General features: G+C 39.6%; 1 pseudogene; it reads left to right on the top strand.

Annotated features, from left to right (window-relative positions):
* Nucleotides 1–11,553: 11,553 nt before the first annotated feature.
* LOC122019974 lies at nt 11,554–21,024 on the top strand (annotated as a pseudogene).
* The last annotated feature ends 662 nt before the right edge of the window (nt 21,025–21,686 follow it).

The raw sequence follows: 21,686 nt of genomic DNA, 5'->3' as shown, positions 1-21,686 counted from the left end.
ATTTACTCTCTGTCCAATCCTTTGAAATGAATGTTTTTCTTAAATTTTACTTGTGTAGGTGCATCCTTTCAAGAGTGAGAAAAGAAATAGCAAATCTTGTGACACCCGCCTGACAAAGCTCTTTTTGTCTTGTGTATTGCCTCAACATATTTACCATGCCTAGGCAAACATAAATGTAAGCATTCAGTTTAACATAAATAAGAAAAAATATATTGATAAAAAAGAATTAAATAGATTCTTACTAGCAAGTACATTGTTACTTGCACCATCCATAACAACTTGAACAATATTTGCTTCTCCTACACGCTCCACAAATCGATCAAGCAACTGAAATATTTTCTCTCCAGTCTTTGCATAATTAGAAGCATCAACCGATTCGATGAAAACAGAACATTTAGGAGAATTCGCTAAAAAATTAATCAATGTCCTCTGCCTTTTGTTTGTCCACCATCTGCCATCAAATTACAACCATACTTGGCGCATTCTGTTTTGCACGACTTAATGTAATCATTTGTCACACTATCAACAGTTTTTTTTAGAAAAGGAACCCGCACCTTATGATAACTAGGTCTTTTTTATTCCTACACCATATAAGCCAACCAAGTCTAACATCCTTTTCAAGTTTGAATAGTTAATGACATTAAAAGGAATTGCCGTATCATACATCCACTTAGTTATGACCATACAAGATTTTTCCCTCAATTCTTTTTGTATGCCTCATTTATTGTAGTTTGCCTCTACTTTCAACATTAGGAGCAAAATACATATCAGACCTATTTGTCTTGGCCTTTTTTTGCATATTCACTGATCTAGAACTTGTACTTGTACTTATAGGCAACATAACTTTAGCTCAAATATCATCCATATTAATATCATCACCAAGAGGGTCTACATCCTCAAAGTCCAATGTCCCAAGTTTAGAAAGATTACGTTTCTTCGTCTTTTACTCCATGAAATTTTTTATTTCTTCATTTATGAAGAAGCGGTGAATGGTTTGTTTGAAACTATGGAGAGATTGGTTTCAAGCGCTATTGAGCAAGATAAAATCACTACTCAGTTCTCTATATATCGAAATGCAAAAGGGCTATTTGAGAGGAATGTGACAATTAGACATAGAAGAGCATTATCTCCAACAGAATTGTGGGAATGCTACAAAGCAAATACCCCAGAATTGCAAAAGTTTGCTATTAAAGTGCTTAGCCTCACTTGTAGTGCTTCCGGCTGTGAGCGCAATTGGAGTGTATTTGAGCAGGTATGTAATAAATATAAATGTATCATACTATTAGTATGTTACTTTTATAAGTAGAAAATATTCTTTGCTATTTTATTATACATATTGTGATTTTTGACATTTTGTAGATTCACAGCAAAAAAAAGGAATAGGCTAGCTCAGCAGTGTTTAAATGATTTGGTATTTGAGAAATACAATCGTGCCTTAAAACTTCGGTATGATGCACGTGATAAGATTGACCTCATCTATTTGACAGATATTAATGATAGTAATGAATGGTTAATGGATAAAATGGATGGAGAAAGTGATAATGAAGAAGATGAGTTGGTTTTTGAAGGTGATTACTTGACATGGGATGTCGTTGCTAGGGCTAGTGGAGATGAAGAGCCTGCATATTGTACTAGAGGAAAAAACATTGCATCCATGACCTCTAGTTCACATGCTAGGCCTACACAAGTCGAGAAGGGAAATACATCTTCCTCTATGAGACACTCATCTCTAAGACTTAGAGATGAAGACGAAGAAGAAATTGAATTTGAAGAAGATGAAGATAGAGAAGAAGAAAAAGAAAAATAATGAGGATGATCTTGAGCTTGATGATTAATTTGACTTATTACTCTTGTTTTGATGAATTTTGTTAGTTTAGATTAGAAAGTTGAAACTTAAAAGTTTGAAACTTTTATTAATTGTATCATGGTGTTGTTTTGCTTGTCATATTATGTGTTTTATGGCTAGTGATTTGATATTTGTGTGTGTGGAATATTAATAGTTATGATATTTGACATATTATATGAGTGTGTCAGTAGTTTAGTAAGTAACCTCATGTTCAAGAGGCGCACACCTCGGGGGCACCTCGCGCCACGAGCGCACCTCGCGCCTCGGGCTCTAGGAGCCCTTTGTGTCTCGGTGCGCCTCACGCCTCTAACAACACAGTCTAGCATAAATAATCTCATATCTCTAGAACTAAAATTTCACGAAATAAAGGTTATACTTGTTCTTTATTAATTTACTTGAGAAGTTGCATGCTTTTTACAAGCATTGGGCCAAGCCCTTTCGAATTTTTCAGTTATAGGAATTATATTGATGAAATTATTTATAATATCGGTCCATTTAATTTTTTTCTCATAATAATTCAAGTTATCCCTTGTAAGTTTCGTCAATAAATTTTGATAGGGTATAATATTAGTGTTTTACAACAATCAAAAGGAAATTATTGATCAAATAATTTTATCAACTTGATAAGATTTCATCTTGTCTACTGCTTAGAACAAAAGAGAAAAAGAATGGATAAAATGTATAAATCTAAAAAAAGATGGATGCAATCAACATAACTCAGCTCTGATTGTAGTTTTACAAAGCATACGTAATGAAATAAAAAATCATATGAATAATAAAATTGAATACTGGAACATTATGTTATACTGATAAGGGAAGCAAATAAGAAAACTTAAATAGGTATTTAAGTAGAAATTAAGTTCGAATAAAAGGGATCAAGCAAACTAATTGAGTAATCTAAATCAGTTTCCATTTAATCATGCATGAAGGTAAATCAACAGGATAAAGCAAGAAAACTCCACCTAAATCGAAGGTTCTAAGCGCGTGCACTACCGTGTAGCCTCGGGGGCGCAACGGCGGCGAGGCAGTGGCAACTACAACAGTGGGCGGCGACGACGAAGGATTTGAAGGTGAGAAAAGGTAATATTTTGGAAGATTTTAGGGTTTGGGTTGGGTTGAATAAGAGAAAGACGAAGAAAACAGCCGAACATGTCGTGGAAGAGGGTTGCTGCCTTTTAGACGCGCTTTTGCGAAAAAGTCTAGCAACTTTCAAAAATTGCAACCAAACACTTTTTTTAGAATAAAATTCCTCCACTGACATAGCAACAAGCGTATGGGAAAACCAAGTCAGGTGTCGAAAAATCAAGTGATGTGCATATAGATAACTTTGTCTATAGTTGGCTTAGCACGAAGAAGTTAAAATAAGATTTATGTGGCTAAAAGGTAATTCGTTTCCTCCAGTATTTCTATTAATATGTTTCTAGATTAATATTAATACAGATGAAAGGCATGAAGGGAGGTATGATTGAATACGTCAAGTTTTGATTCCAAACATATTTGATACGTGGAATTTTGATTTCAAGAATTTATATGATAACACCTCATATTTTAATTATTCGCATCGTCTTGAGAGAGGACAAGGTAAAAAGGATTTATGATTGCATTTGATGATGGTGTGTGTAAAATTAAGTGCAGAAAATCTTATAAAGTGTGGTGTCGATCAATGGAGCTCAAAGAAATTAAAAACACAGACACACACACAACTTTGTTTTGTCATCTTATAAAGTAGAGTATTATTGCTTAAAATTAAGGAACGACGACTTACAAATCTCGAAAGTAGATGGAGAGTAGAAATGCACATAAAAGATGGTCCAACGCAGATGATGATGATGAGCCTGCGAAGAGAACAAGGAACAAACAAAAAGCAAGATTTCCCGGATCGGCCTAAATTTATATCAGCGGCAACGACGAAGTCTTTTCTCGAGGAACAAGGCAAAGGGCAAAAGCCAGGGTTTTGGATGGAAAACAGTATCGTGTTATCCGCAGGGACCACTATGAGATTTATTTTTATATTTTTGTTACCGGGTTAAGTTTTTTATTCAATAGATTCATTGCTAAATTTAATATTGGATAAATCGACACTAAATTTTTAACGTTAATAATATAATGACAATATAAAATTCTTTACTTTATATTATATATATATATTATTCTTATTGGTGAGGTTCGAATTTAATCCAAAGTTATTATGTGTGTGCCTTTTTTTATTACTAATTAAAGGATTGAGGATTTATTGGACATTGTATTCCTACCCAAGTACCACTGCCTGAATGGAGTTTTTTCTGGGGTTTTTTTTTTGCCCTATAATTTTTTTTTTAAAAAAAGGAGAGAGATTAAAAACTAGGTTCGAAATTTCAAACCCAGCTCTTTAATTTCCATTGACACGTCTGTAAAGAGAAAACGAAGGAGCTAAACCCTCAAAAGCTCTATTGGAGATGCCGTTTGACCGGAGTGGCCATCACATCGCGATCTGAGTCCTCCTCCTTTGTATTGTTGATCCCCTCGTGTCTTCCTTCATCTACGGTAACGACAGCAGGGAACGGAGGAACAAGGAGGCTTCTGATTTTCGCTCCAGGTACGTTTTCCCTCTCTTCGTGCTGTTATGTGAGGTTGGATTTTCTGATATGGCTGGATTTTATCGCGCAAAGCTCTGGGTTATCTGATTTAAGGGGTTTTGGACCTTCATTATGGTTTCTTACTCTTTTTTTTTCAACTTCCTTGATTGTTAATTTGTTTTCCTTCTCGTGTTATTTTTCCTATCTCGCTTATAGAGATGTAAATATACCATGTCTCAAGGTGCTTCATGCTATTCTCTGCCTGTAATTTTGAGATGATTTGGTGTTTTCGTTCATTCGAAGGAAATTTTAACTTGTTCTTTGCAGGATTATGATAAGATTTCTTGATTGTTTTAGCAGTTTTTTTCTCATTTGAAAAAAAAAAGATTTTTAGTATATGTTATTCCCCTTTATTTGAAAAAAAAAATTATTCGGATGGACCTTGTTGTCTACTAGATATAATTTGTTTGGATTGTGGCGTTTTTATCTGCACTGAAATCTTAATTGTTTTTCAAGAAGGAAAAAAGATCTGGAAGTTGATCGACAACACTACCATCTTGTTCTAATTGATGCGATCGGATGTTTTGATTTGGTCTTTAAGGTTCCTATTTGTACCCGTGGATAGGCATTGCAAGGTTGAGGGATCCCCCGACGACGGTCGCCATGTTGAGGCAGGTATCCAGTAGGAACCAGAGGGGAAAAGGGAGTCTAAGATGAAGACTGATCTTCACATGTGTCTTTTGATTGCCATCTGCGTCTGGTTGCTCTGTCGAATGAATCACTCTCATGACAAGAAGGAAACATTTGAAGAGAAGAGGGAGAAGGGTGACGAGAGGTCTTAGGGTTTAAGGGTTAGGGTTTAGGGTTAGGGTTTGGGGTTGGGGGTTGGGTTGAGGGTTGAGGGTTGAGGGTTGAGGGTTGAGGGTTGAGGGTTGAGGGTTGAGGGTTGAGGGGTTAGGGGTTTAGGGGGTTAGGGGGTTTAGGGTTTAGGGTTTAGGGTTTTTTTTTTTTTTTTTTTTTGTTTGGTAAAAAGAGACCTTTATTCCACCAAGGAAAACCTAGGCTATCAGGGGGGCCAAACCTGACCTGCTAGCCTAGGGGAACAAAGGGGTTTCTCTCTTGCAAGAGAGTACATATAATTTTGCAACACATCAAAGATAAAGTAAAGCTTTACATGTGATATCCAATGGCCTCCAAGCTCCTACCGATCCACATAGGTTCAAACAACCATCATCTCTCCCCTGCCGCCCACCATAGCTGTCCTCTGCGCTCCATGATAGTAGTGCCAACATAGTCCTAGAGCAGCACCCCAGCAAGGCCAGCCCAAGCTCCATGAATCGCCATCAACGGCATCAGTGAGGTAAACCGATGTCCTTTCCTGCTCCGCTATCAAAGACATCAGTGAGGTAAAACCGTTGTCCTTTCCTGCTCCTTCCTGCTCCGCTCCCAAACAGACCTCCAACACACCCGATGTTCACTTTTGGCAAGTGACCAGCCCTCAACGGATTTAGTGTGTCCTTACCGCAGCCGTCTGCTACGGACTAGGCAGGCCAATGGTGGGCCTACTCACCCTCTTTGGCTTTTAGGCAAAGCCACAGCCCTCAACGGATTTGAACCCCTTTACCGCAGCCGTTTGCTACGGGCTAGCTAGACCGTAGGTGGATCCAGTCACCCTATTTGGCTTTTTAGCAAAGCCACAGCTATCAACGGATTTAGTATGTCCTTACCGCAGCCGTTTGCTACGGACTAGGTAGGCCAATGGTGGGCCTACACACCCTCTTTGGCTTTTTGGCAAAGCCACAGCCCTCAACGGATTTGGCATGCCTTTACCGCAGCCGTTTGCTACGGGCTAGCTAGACCATAGGTGGATCTAGTCACCCTATTTGGCTTTTTAGCAAAGCCACAGCTGTCAACGGATTTAGGGTGCCTTTACCGCAGCCGTTTGCTGCGGGCTAGATAGCTCTAAGGTGGAGCTATTCACCCTGCATCGAGTGTGCTATCCTGGCTTGCAAGAGCTCCTGATATACGGCAAGCCCAATCTATCCATCCTGCAGATACCGAGTAACAACCCATCAATCTCCTGCCCCTCCATCACCTTCTCCCCCTCCACCTGATATGCCTGGTTGGCGAGGAAGTCTGCAGCCGCGTTCCCCTCTCTATATATGTGTGTACATCTGACCCCATGCTGTCGTACAAGCCTTCTGATCCGTAAGATCTCCTCCCGAAACTCCCAGGAAATACCAGAAGACCTGATGATATGCAGTGCCACCAGAGAATCAGACTCCAGCCAAATCGGGGAAAGCTGCCTATCCACGCACAACTCCAACCCTCTCAGGATCGCCATAAGCTCCGCTCTAATATTGGAGCCCTCTCCAAGGACTCCCTGCCTGGCCACCACCACCTGTCCACTGTGATCTCGAACAATAGCACCGTAAGCAGACTCACCTGGGTTCCCTCTAGAACTACCATCTGTGTTGAGCTTGAACCATCCATCATCAGGCCTCCTCCAGTGTACTACTGAGATCGTGTGCAATGTCCGTATCCTCACCTGAATCACCATAGCCTGGGCTGCCGAGATAGCTCCCCTCCAGTGCCTGGGCTTGATGGTACCAGATGCCATCCCGACCCTCAAATATTGTGTGATCTGTCTGATAATCTTCTGTCCCTCTGGCCTCAGCCCCCGGTGCTTGGAGTCATTCCTGGCCGTCCACAGGAACCAGCAAATCAAAAGGGGGATGATCTCCCTCACCAAACCAGTGCTGCTCCAAGCTGTGCCTGCCCTCCAGCTCTCCATCGCCCTCCAGCTGCCAACCCCGAATAAATGTCCAAAGTACCCCCAGACATCTCCTGCCACCAGGCTCCCATAGAACAGATGCTCCCATGACTCCACTGCCGCACAGCACTGGCATCTGGACACCAAGCATACACCACGCTGCTGTAAGATCTCGTCCACTGGCAGTCGTCTCCGAAAGAACCTCCAAATGAACACAGAAATGGTGGGGAGGAGAAGTCTGCTCCAGGTCACTATCGCTACGTCCTCTCTCTGGTGCGTGGTCCTGTAGGCCTCCCAAGCAGACCTCGTAGTAAATCGCCCATCTCTGGTAGGTCGCCACAGCATAACATCCTCCTCCTCGGGCCTCAGCTGAACCTCTGTCACCTCCTCCGCCACTGATGAGGGCAGCACCCTCTGAAGTACCTCCTGACTCCAGCTGCCATCTGCTAAAAACCGGCCCACTCTGACATCCGGAGGCCCCTGCACTGTACACCACTCCGACAACGGTCCCCTCTCCATCCACCTGTCGTGCCAAAAGCTGAGGTGACCCTGCCCAATAATCCACCCAATCTGTCTCTCTGCCACAGCTCTGGTCTGAATCATCCTGCGCCAACTGGGGGAAGCATTGCTCCTCAGAGTCACCACACCTGGGTCCACCGCCCCACAATAAGATCTCCTCAAGAATCTGGCCCACTGTGTGCTCTGCTCTCTGAATCTGAACCACAGCTTCATAGATAAGGCCGCCCCCACCTCTGACAGCCGTCTAATCCCCAGCCCTCCCTCCTGCTTCGGCCTGCAAATGTCCTTCCAGGCTACCCAATGCACCTTCCTATCATGCCCCACTGAGCTCCAGAAAAAAGATGCAAACACCCCCTCCAGCTTCTTCAGGACCTCCAAAGGAGGCTGGGTCACCTGGAGGAGATAGACAGGCAGAGAACTCAAAACACTCTGGATCAGCATCAGGCGACCCCCATGTGAAAGGCGTGAGAGGTTCCAACCCTGAAACTTCCTCTGAATCTTTGCCAGCAGTGGCGCAAAGTGGACTGTCCTCTTGTTCCCTGAGATGATTGGAACCCTTAACGAATAGCGCATGAGAGTGGGTGAATTAACCATGATCGATTAACCCTTAACGAATAGCGCATAACCCTTAACGCTTAACACTTAACGATTACTGCATAGATCTTAACGTTTAACCATTAACGATTAACGCTTAACGACTAACACTTAACGATTAACGCTTAATGAATAATGCTTAACGAATAACGCTTATCGATCAACGAATAAAGTTTTAGCCTTAACGCCTAACAAATAACCATTAACGAAAAACCCTAAACCCTAAACCCTAGGCTTGAGCTCGAGCTTGAGTCGAGCCAGTATAAATCGAGTCCAACTGAGCTAAAGCCTAGGTTGGCTTGAGCTCGGTTCATCCCGTTTACAACCCTAATTTTCCGTATCAATGAAGAAGGCTTTCTAAGCCAGAAATAATAACATGGCTCAAAGGTAGATGAAAAGTGCCAAAGATAAGAAAGTTTTTTAGGACTGAAACAATACCATGGCTCAGAGGTAGATGAAAGGTGTTTGATCGATGCACATGAGAGTGGGTGAATTATGTGTATTTAAAACTTTCTTTTTCTTTTTAAAACAAGTGTACAATATAAAACAATTAAGTAAGAAAAAGCAAAAAGAAAACAACACACAGATATTTTTTTGATTCCTAGCCTTCGATAACTCCTACTCCAAGACCCAGGCCCTTTGGATCTTTCTTGACGGGTAATCAACTCTTTACAGGTAAGCTTCCAATAGAGTAATCGAATATAGAACGGAAAGGAAGTATGTAACAAGCCTACACTTCCTTATGTAATAATTAACTTAACTTAAATAGTGTTACCCAGCACGAAGACGGACAAATGATTGAGCTCGGGTGTCGGTGTTGGTCCTTTTGCAGTAGTCAGGCATAGCAGCGTTACAACACAATAGTAGCACGAAGGCGGAGCAACAGGATGATCAAGGAAGATCGTAGAAAACTTGTATGTCAAGTGCTGGCCGAAACTGCCTTATATAGGTCATTGGGGGCGCATCCAATGTTCTGAGGCCCCTCCAATGATGTTGATCCTATTTGAAATCTTCGACCTCTATCCACTTTAAGGTTCCTCCATCAAGTCTGAGGCGCCTCCAGTCCACTTCTAGGCACCTCTATTCAGTGAAACTTCATTCCCGAATTCTATTTGTCTGAGGGCTCCTCTAATCTGCTCAGGGCGCCTCTATTTCACCAAGTATTCCTGTCAGATGCTCCATCTGGATTTTAGCTAATTGTCAGACTCGTAGACATAACTTGACTTCTTGCCAGATATCAATCTATTTGAACTTCCTATCAATTATTATGTCCTTAAGACTTAACTGAACTTTAGCTTGATGTCAGGTTTTCTAGATACATAAGTCTGTTAATTTGCCCACTTAGTAAATATATTAGATTATATATAATTTGTTGGTGCGGGAAGCACCAGACGATCGAACCTATGTTTTGATTATGTCAAAGGGTCCAAAGTTAAGTTGTCTTATGATCTAACAAGGTTAATTGAGCTTGCAAGAAAAGTCCTAAGTGTTCTTAGGCAAAAGTTCTATTGGATTCTAGGTAGATGGGAAATCCTAGGGGGTGAGAACTCAAGGTCCCAAGGGGTGGTAACACTAGGTGATGAAAAGTCCTAGTTATGGTTAGACAAGTGGAAAAATCCTAGGGGGTGGTAACCCTAGGTCCTAGAGGCAATAAACCTAGGTGGAAAGTCTTGACGAGTCGAGGTTCTTTGGGCGAAATCCTAGAGTCGGGAACTCTACGTGAAAATCCTAATGGTCGCAGACCAGGTGGAAGGCTGGACGGGTTGAGATCGGACGCCCAATGGAGAAGACCTGAAGATTCGGATGCTGAGCACAAGTCCAGTTGATCTGGAGGACTGGTCTGACAAAAGATAAACTTTTCTGAGAGGAGTAAGTGAGGACACGTTCCCTGAAAAGAGAACAGTAGACATCGGTTCGACCTAGAGTTTCGACGAAACTCAAAGTCAGAACCGGACAATCAGAGGCTGTCAAATTTCATATTATATATGCTATTTTTTTCTACCTGGACTAACTTTATTTTGCAGAAAATAAAGGGCTGGAAAAAACTAGTCCGAGCGCTTGGAGCTAGGGGTGCAAATGAGTCGAGGCGCTCACGAGCGGCTCGGTCAAAGCTCGACTCGAGCTCGAGCCGAGCTCGAGCCGGCTCATTTAACATTCGAGCCGAGCTCGAGCTCATTTAACAGTGGCTCGAAGGCTCGTCGAGCCAGGTTAATTTAATATTTTAGTAATTAAAATTATTATTACTTTTAAAATAAACAATAAGTTAAGGAGGAGTTTGTGGCTAGAGCATATCATTTGGTGTATTTGAGGTCTACGGTTCAAATCTCCATTGGAACAAGTTTTTAATTTATTTTTCCAAGCCAAGCTCGAGCCGGCTCGAGCTCGACTTGAGCTTGACTCAAGCTCGAGCTCGAGCTTAAACTCACAAGCTCGATCAAGCTTGAGCCGAGCTCGAGCCTATGCAGTTTTCTCGAGCTCGAGCTCGAGCTCGAGCTGGCATGAGCTCGATTACAACCTTACTTGGAGCTGGTCCGGGCACCCGGAGTCGGTCTGAGCGCCCAGAACCCAAAAATTATCTGTAAGCTGATGTGATGCGTCGGTTGGCCGAACTACATGGTCCAAGTGTCTGGAGTGGTTCCAGGCGCCTAGAGCAACCTATAAAAGCAGCATTTGACCAGGAGCTTCACAACAACATTACGAACGACTTTCGCTTTTTAGAGCTGTTCAAAAAACGCCTCTTCGACACCCGAAAGTTCCGGCGACGATTCTACTAAAGATCTCATCATACAAAATTGTCGGTAGTCTTTAGTTTTCAAATTACTTGTAATCATTTAAAATTTTATTTCTACTCTTTACGATTGATTAGTCTTTGCCTATCGAAAGCAGTCTCATGTGCGGACCTTGGAGCAGGAGTCATCACATACTCCGAACAAAATAAAAAAAACGTATTAGTGATTGCTTGATTTTCTTTCTGTCTTTCTGCTTTTACTCCGATTTGAGTTTAATTATGAGTGTAAACTGTATCATTCAGAGATACATGAAGAGTGTCAAAGATGAAAAAAGTTTTCTAGGTCAAAAACAACCACATGACTCAAAGGTCGACGAAAGGTTCCAAAGATGAAGAAAGCTTTCTAGGCCAGAAACAATAACATGGCCCAGAGATAGATGAAGGGTGCCAAAGACGAAGAAGGTTTTCTAGGTCAGAAACAATAAAATGGCTCAGAGGTATATGAAGGGTACCATTTACCTATGAACAAAGCTGTCCAAACCAAAAACAAGAGCATGATTGAAGGGCCGGGCATCTCTTCTTTCGTGTCTTTCAGGCAAAAACGTTTTTCAGATGATTTCACACCCACAAAGAACTTGATTTGGATAGGACTCACTGCATCCGACCCGATCCGATTCCGGACCCCAAACCCCCTTCATCAAATCGTGTCCAATGGCTACCCTCCTAATCTGCGAAGCGAGCGGGAGAAGAGAGGAGGCGGGAGGAGAGGAGAGGAGAGGAGAGGATGACGCGTTGATAGGCGCGGCGGGGCGGCGTAATCTTCTTCCTGCCGTCGCGATCTTACAACGCCCTTGCGGTGAAAGCGGATCTCCCCTTCTCCCCCAGAAAGATTCGCGATCTTTCTGTCGTTCCTCTTCCGAGGCAATCATTCGATCGGGAACTGAGCACTCGCTCCGGCCCATGAAGGGGCGGTCTCAGCTGCCCCAGGCGGAGCCTCCGGTCGACTGGGGCGACGGTTCCTGGACCGTGGACTGCTCCTGCGGTATCACGTTCGATGATGGAGAAGAGATGGTGAGCTGTGACGAGTGCGGAGTCTGGGTGCACACCCGCTGCTCCCGATACGTCGGCGGCGAAGCCTCCTTCGCTTGCCACAACTGCAAAGCGGCCTTCCGTTTGCTCCGCTCCGCTCGTAACCTGGAAGCCGCCGACGACGAGGAGGAAACCGAGGTCGCTCGTCTCCTCGTCGAGCTCCCCACCAAGACGGACGCCTGCCCTCCTCCCCCACCCGCGCTCCCGCCCCAGTCCCACGCCTCCGGAGCCGCCACCTACCGGCCACGCTTTTGTGGTCAAATCCCCCTCGAGGAGCGCGTCCATGTCAACGGAGTTCCTGTTGGGAAGCCCAGTTTGTTTGGGGATTTTTCGACGTTTTTCACGTCTCAGCTCTGGAAGTGCACCAGCTACTTGCCCCAAAGCTTCAATTTCAGATACAAGGAGTTCCCTTGCTGGAAGGAGGATGAGAAAGAGGAGAAAAAAGAGGAGGCAACTCATAAATATGGAGAGGAGGCTGAGAACCCAGCCAACAGAGGCGCCGATGTGCTGTTCTCCCTCTCCAAGGAAATTTTGCCTTACGTCCCGGTGAAGAAATTTGATTCGGCTATGAAACGTGAAGAAAGAAAGATCCCCACAGGCAGCCGCTCTCTTAGCTGCAGAAATAAAGATAGGAGCAAGGTTAGGACATTTGGGCAGGTGAAACTTGCTAAGAAGAGGAGGGAGGAGCCAAGAGAAGCAAAGGATTGGAGCGGGAAGAAGAAAGCAAGAAGTATTGCTGACAAAATTGCTGGTGAAACTAAGAGGCGAGGTTGGTAATATATTTGTTCCTTACCTTTTGTTGCATGCCAATGCTTTTCTTCTTGTTTCTTTTTCTGCTTTTTGTGATTTCATTTTTAGGTTCCATTCATTTCCCTGGGACAAAGATATACGAATTTTATGAGGACAAGGATCTCCAAGTTGAAGAGGCATGCAATCCTGATCCTAAAAGTGTGGATGAAGATGTAGAAATATCCTTGGAGCCCAGTATTTCTGGTGAGCCAATTTTTTTTATTGTAATGACAAGCCTAAGCACCTACAAACTAATAGTAGTACAGGGATATCATGCGAAGGTAACATGTTTGGAGCACAAGCTAAGGTTGAGAATCTTGATCAGCTGGAAAATTCTTCTAAAATATATCTCACCTCCCCATGTGCTGTAACTGACGTCACAACATTGAGTATTGATGAGGTACCATTCCAATTCTGGTCATTGGAAATTATTAGCTATTGGAAGTTATAAATGTTTTTATATTTAAACACCAATTTCCTTTAACTGTATGCCTGTCATAAAATAAATAATAATCTTATAAATTTTTTATACCTATATAACTCACTGTTAGTAACAATATGCACATTAATAGAGGAAGAGGGAGACCAAAAAGTCTTGCTTAACAACGATAAAATATGATAAAATTTATTTAAATATAAATGAGGATTAGTCGATACTAATGATGTAGGAGGATACATATAGCGATCCTACTTATTGGGATAAAAACTATGACTGTTGTTATATTATAACTCACTATTAGCAAGATATTGAATGCAACTAAGATAATTTATATTTTCCAAAGAACCTTGAAAGATGAAAAAAAACCCCACTGACATGAGGTAAGGGCCCAAGAGGCCAAGAGAATAGGCAAGATATAAGCTGTACCATTTGGTAATGTACAACAAAAACCTTGAGCCTTAGCTTTAATTGCAGAAAAGGCTAATTTTAGTCAATTTTTTTACCCTTTCTGTTCTACAGAAGCTTTTTAAAGGGAGATTTGGTACAATAGATATGGTATCATGATGAAAAATTTCTTCAAGAATGAAACTTTAAAGTAGCATGGTAAGAATGCATGCAACTGTTTCCTCATATGCATCGATCTAATAATCTTTCAAGGTCATAAATTAAACTATCAATTTTGAAGATATATTTACAGAGTTAAAAATTGATAAGTTGAAGGAATGAATGTGGAGTGGTTTCAAAGACATTTTTTTTTATTGTTTGACACTTTAACTGATGTGGAAATTAAAGCATATTGAAGGTTGATTGCAGTTTAGAGAAATATGCTATGCTAGGGTTGCAAGTTAGAGCAATTCTAGTTGCTGCAATTACAAGCACAATACTCTATCTATTGCAAATGGAACAATGAAATTATAGGAGTATTATTTTCTCTAAACTAATCTTTCAATTGAGGCTTATAATTAACCTGATATTTTTATTGGTAAAAATGCATTTTAGGACACGACCTCAAACAGAATTGGCTAGATTATTGTGTGGTGACCCATATTGTGCGTCAATATAGTAGGATACATGTTGCATGCATGCATGGGTCAATATGGATAGTAGAGCAAAATTTTAAACCATGAAATGGTCTTTGGTTAGGATTAATTAGACAAGGATTTTGAGGCATGATAAGCCAACTGATACTATGAGTTCTTGTTACAGTGATATAAAATCTTGTTGTGGAAAAAGGAGTTCTTTGATAATTTGGAACTACTAGAGTTTGAATCACATTATAAATATTTTTTGCGGAAAATGTATATTTGTGAATTGTATGGATATTATTTGAAAATGAGTTTCTTATGAAAAATTGCTGTTAATTTATTGCAGAGCTTTGGATCCTATGGATGAAGATATTTTGATAGAGGTCATATTGGTTCTGTAGAAGAAGAAATAGATTCTAAAACATGGGTTCTTTCGAGGAAGATCTGGATTTGATTCTTGTATAGATCGTAGCAGTTTTTATATGTTTAACTGAAGCTCTTCAAATAGAGATACAGAATGGAGAAAAAGACAGACAATTGTTAGAAAGTGACTTTTTTTGATGGAGTGGAAAAATGAGGAATAATACCCTCCCTAGAGAGTCTATCATGGCGTTAGCTAATTTGCATATACTATGTGATATTAATTGGAGCGTAGTTCTAGAATTAGTTTCACTTGTATAAATTATAGACATTGAAAAATCTGATCTGCTTATGCCGGAGGATCACAACTTGCAAATCTACACCTTTGAATTTATGGAAAATTGCATCTTAGGGGAAATTCATATAGAAAATAAAGCTACATTAGATACTTAAAACCCTCATGACATGTCTTTATGGCAAGTTACTGGGACATATTGATGCAAGTGATCTTATATTAATTCACACTGACCTACTAGAGATTATTTCCTTGGCATGTGTATAGTGATCATCAAGTTGCATTTATCCCAACTATTCGTTGTTTGTCATGTGAATATTTATCATCCATTATATTCAGTGTAAGGTTATACACTAGTAATGTATAAATCATTATTTGCAATCTCGTGCCGTATTGGATGACACAATCAAAAAGGATTATTCTGATATATTAACATTACTGAATACTGATCAAAATAGAGAATCTCTGTATGTTTCCTGTGTCGATGAGTATCCTATTGTGCAAACACTCAACATGTTTTGACATGTGTTTAGATGAATTCAATTAATGTTGGCTATTTCTTTAACTTATTTAAAATTTTTATTCAATTTATTATTTAGTTTTTGGCTTTATTTTTTGAAAATTATAGGAGGAAAACTTATGTAAATTCTTTGCTAGCAAAAGGACTAGTATTAGCCTTTAATTTGCAAAAACTTGAAATAACTTTACCCAACTTTTGAACATTATCAAGCAACAAAAGAACTTTAAGCTTTAAAATGACTTTATAATTTTACAAGGACTCCTTTCTTATCTTTGAAATGTTATATATTATTTTTTCTTAAAATTTCACCATTTCATTCCTCTAAAATATGAAATAATTTGTCTCTCTCTCATTTTCTAAGGCCTATATTCAGCATTATTAGTTGGTATTGATTAGTTAATTGTCACTTGCATATTTTTTCTCATAATTTGATCTACCTGTTTAGTTCGACAAATTTATTTAACATCTATTGTTATACGTGAAGGTAATTAATAATTCTTCTTTCATCTCAAAATAATTTTAACAATCCTAAGGTCATAATATACTGTAAAATATAAAATTGTAGTATCCTCTTCTTATCTTTCTTGAATATCAAATTCTTCATGTGTGTCTTTATATTCTCCATAATCTCTCTCTACTTGTCCATTTAAATCTCCTCCAAGTATAAGTTTTTGAGTCATACGTATATCATGAACTATTTCATCGAGGTTCTTCTTAAATTCCTTTTTTAAATTTGATCACTAGCTCTACTTGAGAATTAAAAGCACTTGTCACATTTAGTATCTCATTTACTAGAATCAACTTTAGTACAAAGTTATGTTTCCAATTATCATAAATTTAACATCCTTATTCTTAATGCCTATTCCATTTAACCTTATTTGCATACTAATTCAAAGCACACCTAACTCTTTCTCTAGCCTATTATTTTTATGTTATATATTTTTTCTCCTAATCTTTGCATCTACCAATTCTAGTTCTTTCCACTGTAGTGCTCTTATGTTCCAAGTTGCTAATCTAATTTTATAATCATAGTCACAAAAATGCAAGAACCCTTTTCCCTTTCAACTCACATTTGCACATTAAAGGGATGGATCACATTTGAGCAGCCTCTTAGTCCGCCCTTTACATATCAAGATACTGAAGTGACAACCTAGCATTATAATAAATGCGGTTAAGATGGAAACTCAGCAATTTAGACATTTTTAATGCTAGCTAGCCATTAAGGTTTAATGCCTCTCAATTTTGTCTGAGTTTCAGACTGACATTATTGGTAATTTTATCTTAATCTTGATAGAAGATATTAATTTTTACAAGTGGGGGATTTTGTAAATGTATTTTCTGAATGCCTTTTCAGAAATAGTAAGAGATTTCCTGACCTATACAGCTGGAGTGATGCTAATGAGAATCCTCCCATTGTCAAATAAGCAGTTGCAGGAGAATTCCTTGTCACCTTTTAAAATTGATGGTTATGCTGTTATGATAGTCCGTGAGAGATTTTACTCCTGTTGATAGCATATATATATCTACAGAAACATTGTACAAGATTAGAAGGCTTGCATGTCTGTGACACGAGTTTATTGACAATTTGCTCAATCTGAGGTGTGGAGATGAGGTGTGAGTGATCACAGTTGGGTATCTGTGTTATTTGCTTATGGAAGAAAATTTTGTTATGATGGCCAGCAACATTCCCTGCTGCCATTACTAATCTACTTCCCATTGAGACATTTTCCGCTTTATTCTCTGTTCGATCATTTCCCTCCACATTTGAAAATATATGAAATTCTTGTTTGACGCTATAACAAATTCAAGTTCTGGTAATAGATTATTGTTGGTAGGCTAAGATTGTTCCTCCTATATAGTTGTTACTTGATATGCCTAAGGTTGTGCCTACTTTTCCATAATGGGGTTTTAGAACTGGTAGCATGGTTACTACCATTGCCCTTCTGTCAAATGGATAATGCAGAAGTGTAAATGGCAGACAGGCAGTTATTTGATGCTTGATTTTTTTCTTATATATATATATATATATATATATATATATATATATATATTCTTGAAAATTTATTATTTATTAATTTATCCTCCTTATCATTTTTAGTGAAGTATGCTTAGATTTTGCTGCTTGTTTAAAATTTTTTGACTGAATTTACTTAGGTTGGCAGCAGTGCTGTGTATTGTTTGAAACAGCCCAAAGACGAGAATCCTCTAGGACATTTTTCTAAAGCTTCTTTGCATGTTGTAATGGGCTTAGGAGCTCCAAAGCTTGCCATTACTGATCTTGCAAGTGGTTGTAAAGACTTTTTGGATGAGCCATTACTATTAGGCTCAAAGCCTGCAGTTACACCAATTACAAAAGTGGAGTTAAATAAAGGAATTAACGAGGCTGATGGCCTATCAACAGTGAATTTGAATGTTCCTGCTCGTCACACCCCTGGAAAGTTGTGTGATTTAGCTGACCAACCACCACAACTAATTAATCACTTATCTGAAAACATTCAGAACCTAGAGAATAGATCCAGTTTTGCATCTTTTGGACAAAGGCTCCAGGGTGTTAGAAGAGAGACTAAAGAATTGAAAGAAGCAATGCTTCCAAGAAATGGTGAGACTAAGAAAAGACGATTGAAGGATTCAGTAGAACATAAACATTCCCTGGAGATAGGACATGGTTCAAATACTAGAGGTGCTGGAGACTCACAATCATCTTTGAGCAAATTGGTTCCTGTTGAGTTGAATTCCGCAGTCAGCGTCCTTAAGGATTCTTCAACTTCATCATCACCTCTTATCCCCAAATTAACTATTTCAGGTGTTAACTTGTCCACCACGACATCTAAATCCTCAGCTGGTAAGGCTAGTAGATTAACCAAACAAAAACGAGTAAAGGTGAACTCAAGTATTGTTCACAAGGAAAAAAATGCACCAATTCCAGTTAAAATTCTGGAAGAAGTTTCTGAAAATCCAACAAAGTGCCAGTCAAAAATTTCTATATTTTCTGGATTTAATCCACCACAAGGTACTAACACCTCTAAGCACTTGGTATCTAGTTCAAAAGAAGAATCACCTTTCTGATCTTCTAAAGTCTCTGCCAAACACACTGCAATGGGAACTCTAAGGTCTGACAATGTGGTTGGTTCACGGCAGTCTCAAGTGGCTTCTGGTCAAACTAAGCCAGTTTCTTCAAACCTGTCTCAGAGAACTGTAAAGAGCCATCAAACAGGTTCATACACTTCAGAAAAAGCTTCAAATGCCTCCATGTTTATGCATGCATCTGCCTTGTCTAACGCTACCTTGAGATTAAGTGATGAAGAGGTAATGTAAGGACTGCAATCGAATATAATCTCTTATCAAGTGTATTTATTCAGACTTTTTTTTTCTCTTCATAGCTGGCACTTCTATTGCATCAAGAATTAAACAGCTCCCTTAGGGTTCCAAGGATACCACATGTGCGGCAAGCTACTGGTATGCAATCAGTCACCAATAGTGGTATGAATGTTTTCTCTAGACATCCTGTCTATGAAGGAAAGGATCAAATCTCGGTAAGAGTCTAGCATACCTCTATCTTGATTAATCTCCTTGGGATTCATCTGATGTGGATTTTGTTCTACTTAGGTATTTAGAAGGAAAAACAAAGAAGATGGATATAGAAATCTTAACTGCAATTCTCAGGAGTTACATGGTGAGAGCAGGAAGAAGGCTAGGATGCCATCATTTGCATACCACAAACGTCAGCAATTAGACAAGAAAAAAGAGTCACATATGAGAACCTCTGACATGACAATCAAAACTGTTCCTCTAGCCCCTAGGGAAGGTGAAAGAAATGATCCTTTTTCCTCTCCAGAGATTAGTGAACAGAATACCCCAGCAGCATGCAGCTCAGTTGGCGATCTTCAGAGAAATGATGGTAGTGTTATTTGTCGCACTTTGCCTGGTAAATTCTTTATTTTATTTTATGTTTTTAAGAAAAAAATATATTACATTGTCTGAAAGGCAATTCATTTTATAATAACAATTTGCAGGATTAATAGATGATATATTGAGCAAAACAAAGCACATAACATATGAAAAGCTGTGTGGTGCTGTTCGCCCTGTATGATTTTTAACTCTTGTCACTTTGGACATATATGTACATTGTACTTATTTTCACTATCTTGATTGTGTGTTTTATTCTGCAGCATTGGTATGAACTGAGAAAACCCAACGGAGAGCGATATGCGTATCCTACTTATTTACATGCTGTCCATGACTGTTTACGGAATAGGAGTGAATGGTCTCATTTGGTTGAACAAGGCCCCAAGGTAAATTGAATAATAAAATACATATCATGGTATATTCTATTTCACTTGTCTTAAGAGTATTTTTAGATGACAGAATGCTGTTTTCTATTCTCTGTCAGTTGACTAATTTATCAACTTTGCTCTTTTATGTATTTCTTTTTAATTTTCTTAATTTTAGTTACTGCCAATTTTGAACATTTGCATGCTTGTGAGTCTCTCGATCCTGATGATACGCAGAAGACAGCAAACACTTGATCTATCTGACCATTGTAAAGAATTTTCTACTTATTCTTTTTGTGTGACCATCACCAAATTACCCTTAATTTCATTCACAGCATACTTTATAAAGCCTATAAAATCCTAGATATTCAAATAGCTTGTAGGGGGATGGCAGAGGATTTTATTTATGTTCTGCTATTCTTTTTATGGATTCTAGCAACTCATTTGTTGAGAAACCCTCCAGTTGAGCATGAACAATACCAGCATATACTTCTCTTATTTGTGTTCTTTTGATGCGCGTGTATGCTGTCTCTACTTCAAGAATTGAAGGTTGACTAGAACTCTTGTTTCAGACAAATTCAAGCAAGAGGAGAAAGGTTGAATTTGATTCTGATGCACCAACAATTGAATCTGAAAGTGAGAAGGCAAGTAGCAGAGTTTCAAAGGATGAAGATAATGGAGTTGAATCACACCGAGAAGATGTCCCAAAAGGCAAGCGCAATGCACGGAAGCATAGGCGGCTTGATCTACATGGCACAGGTTCAGAAGAGAGTAGGAAGAGGGGTAGCAGAGCTGCCACTTCGGATTGTCACACTCCTTTCTCACATTCAAACAATGAGGGCACTGAATTGGCTTTTAGTGAGATTGAAAATCAAGGAGCTGGACCACATAATATTGGGAACGAAACATCAAGTTCCAGTTCAGATGATTCCAGTTGATGCTCTTAGCTAATCACATTCTTGATTTCTTCCTGAAATAATAGTGTCAGCCTGATCATTGAGATTCAGTCTGTCGTGAAGGTTTCTTTGAGACCTAACTTTGCTTTCTGTGACTAGGAACTTTGTGTATTGGTGTTTAGGGTGCTTTGAAGAGTGTCCATTTCCTTTGACACTGTTAACAAATCCAAAATGATTGCCTGAAAGGCTCGCGTCATTGTATATATATTTAGGTTTCAAGTTGTAAATCTGAAATTATGCTTAGCATTGCATTTCTATTGTCCTACTTTTATTTTGTTGATTATCATTATGTGATGTTAAAATTTTTCTGCTGTACTGTCATAATTTGCGTGTTCGATTCAACATTCCACCATGACTGCATACGTTCGGAAAAAATTTTCTACCAAGAAAATGCATATAATCGAATTGGGTTGACAAAAAGGTATGTTTAGGTTGCAGGGAGAGTTTATACCTGTTTATCATGCCCAGCAACTGAAGAAGCAGTTTCCTCTAATATCTCACTCTACCTCTCTTACAGGAGTGATATATTAGGGATTTGCATGTTCGTTTAAGGAAATGTGTCAGGGAGACTCGTCTTTATCTAGGACACTTTGAAAAATGTGCGCACACATTGAAATGTATGCACAAACACTATAAAAAGGGATTTCCATCAACAATCCATATGCTCTTTGCTATAACATTCTTACTATTCTCTATTGTGCCGAAAATTGACTTGAGTGTTGGAGGGCCAATGCCAGAAGCCCCTTCCGGGCCTTGCACTAACACCTTGTGTGTTGCAGGACCACATGGAACCTTCACCCCGTCAACTTCCGAGCCATATCCTTAGTTTGTTATTTTCTCCGCTTTTAGACAGGATTAATAATCATAAGAATTTATGAATTTCTACATGATACACCTTAGATTTCTCAGGATAGTAGCAAGAGAGAA

Source organism: Zingiber officinale, chromosome 9A, assembly GCF_018446385.1.
Source record: "Zingiber officinale cultivar Zhangliang chromosome 9A, Zo_v1.1, whole genome shotgun sequence".
NCBI classification, from domain to species: domain Eukaryota; kingdom Viridiplantae; phylum Streptophyta; class Magnoliopsida; order Zingiberales; family Zingiberaceae; genus Zingiber; species Zingiber officinale.
This window is presented reverse-complemented; position numbering and strand designations above follow the sequence as displayed.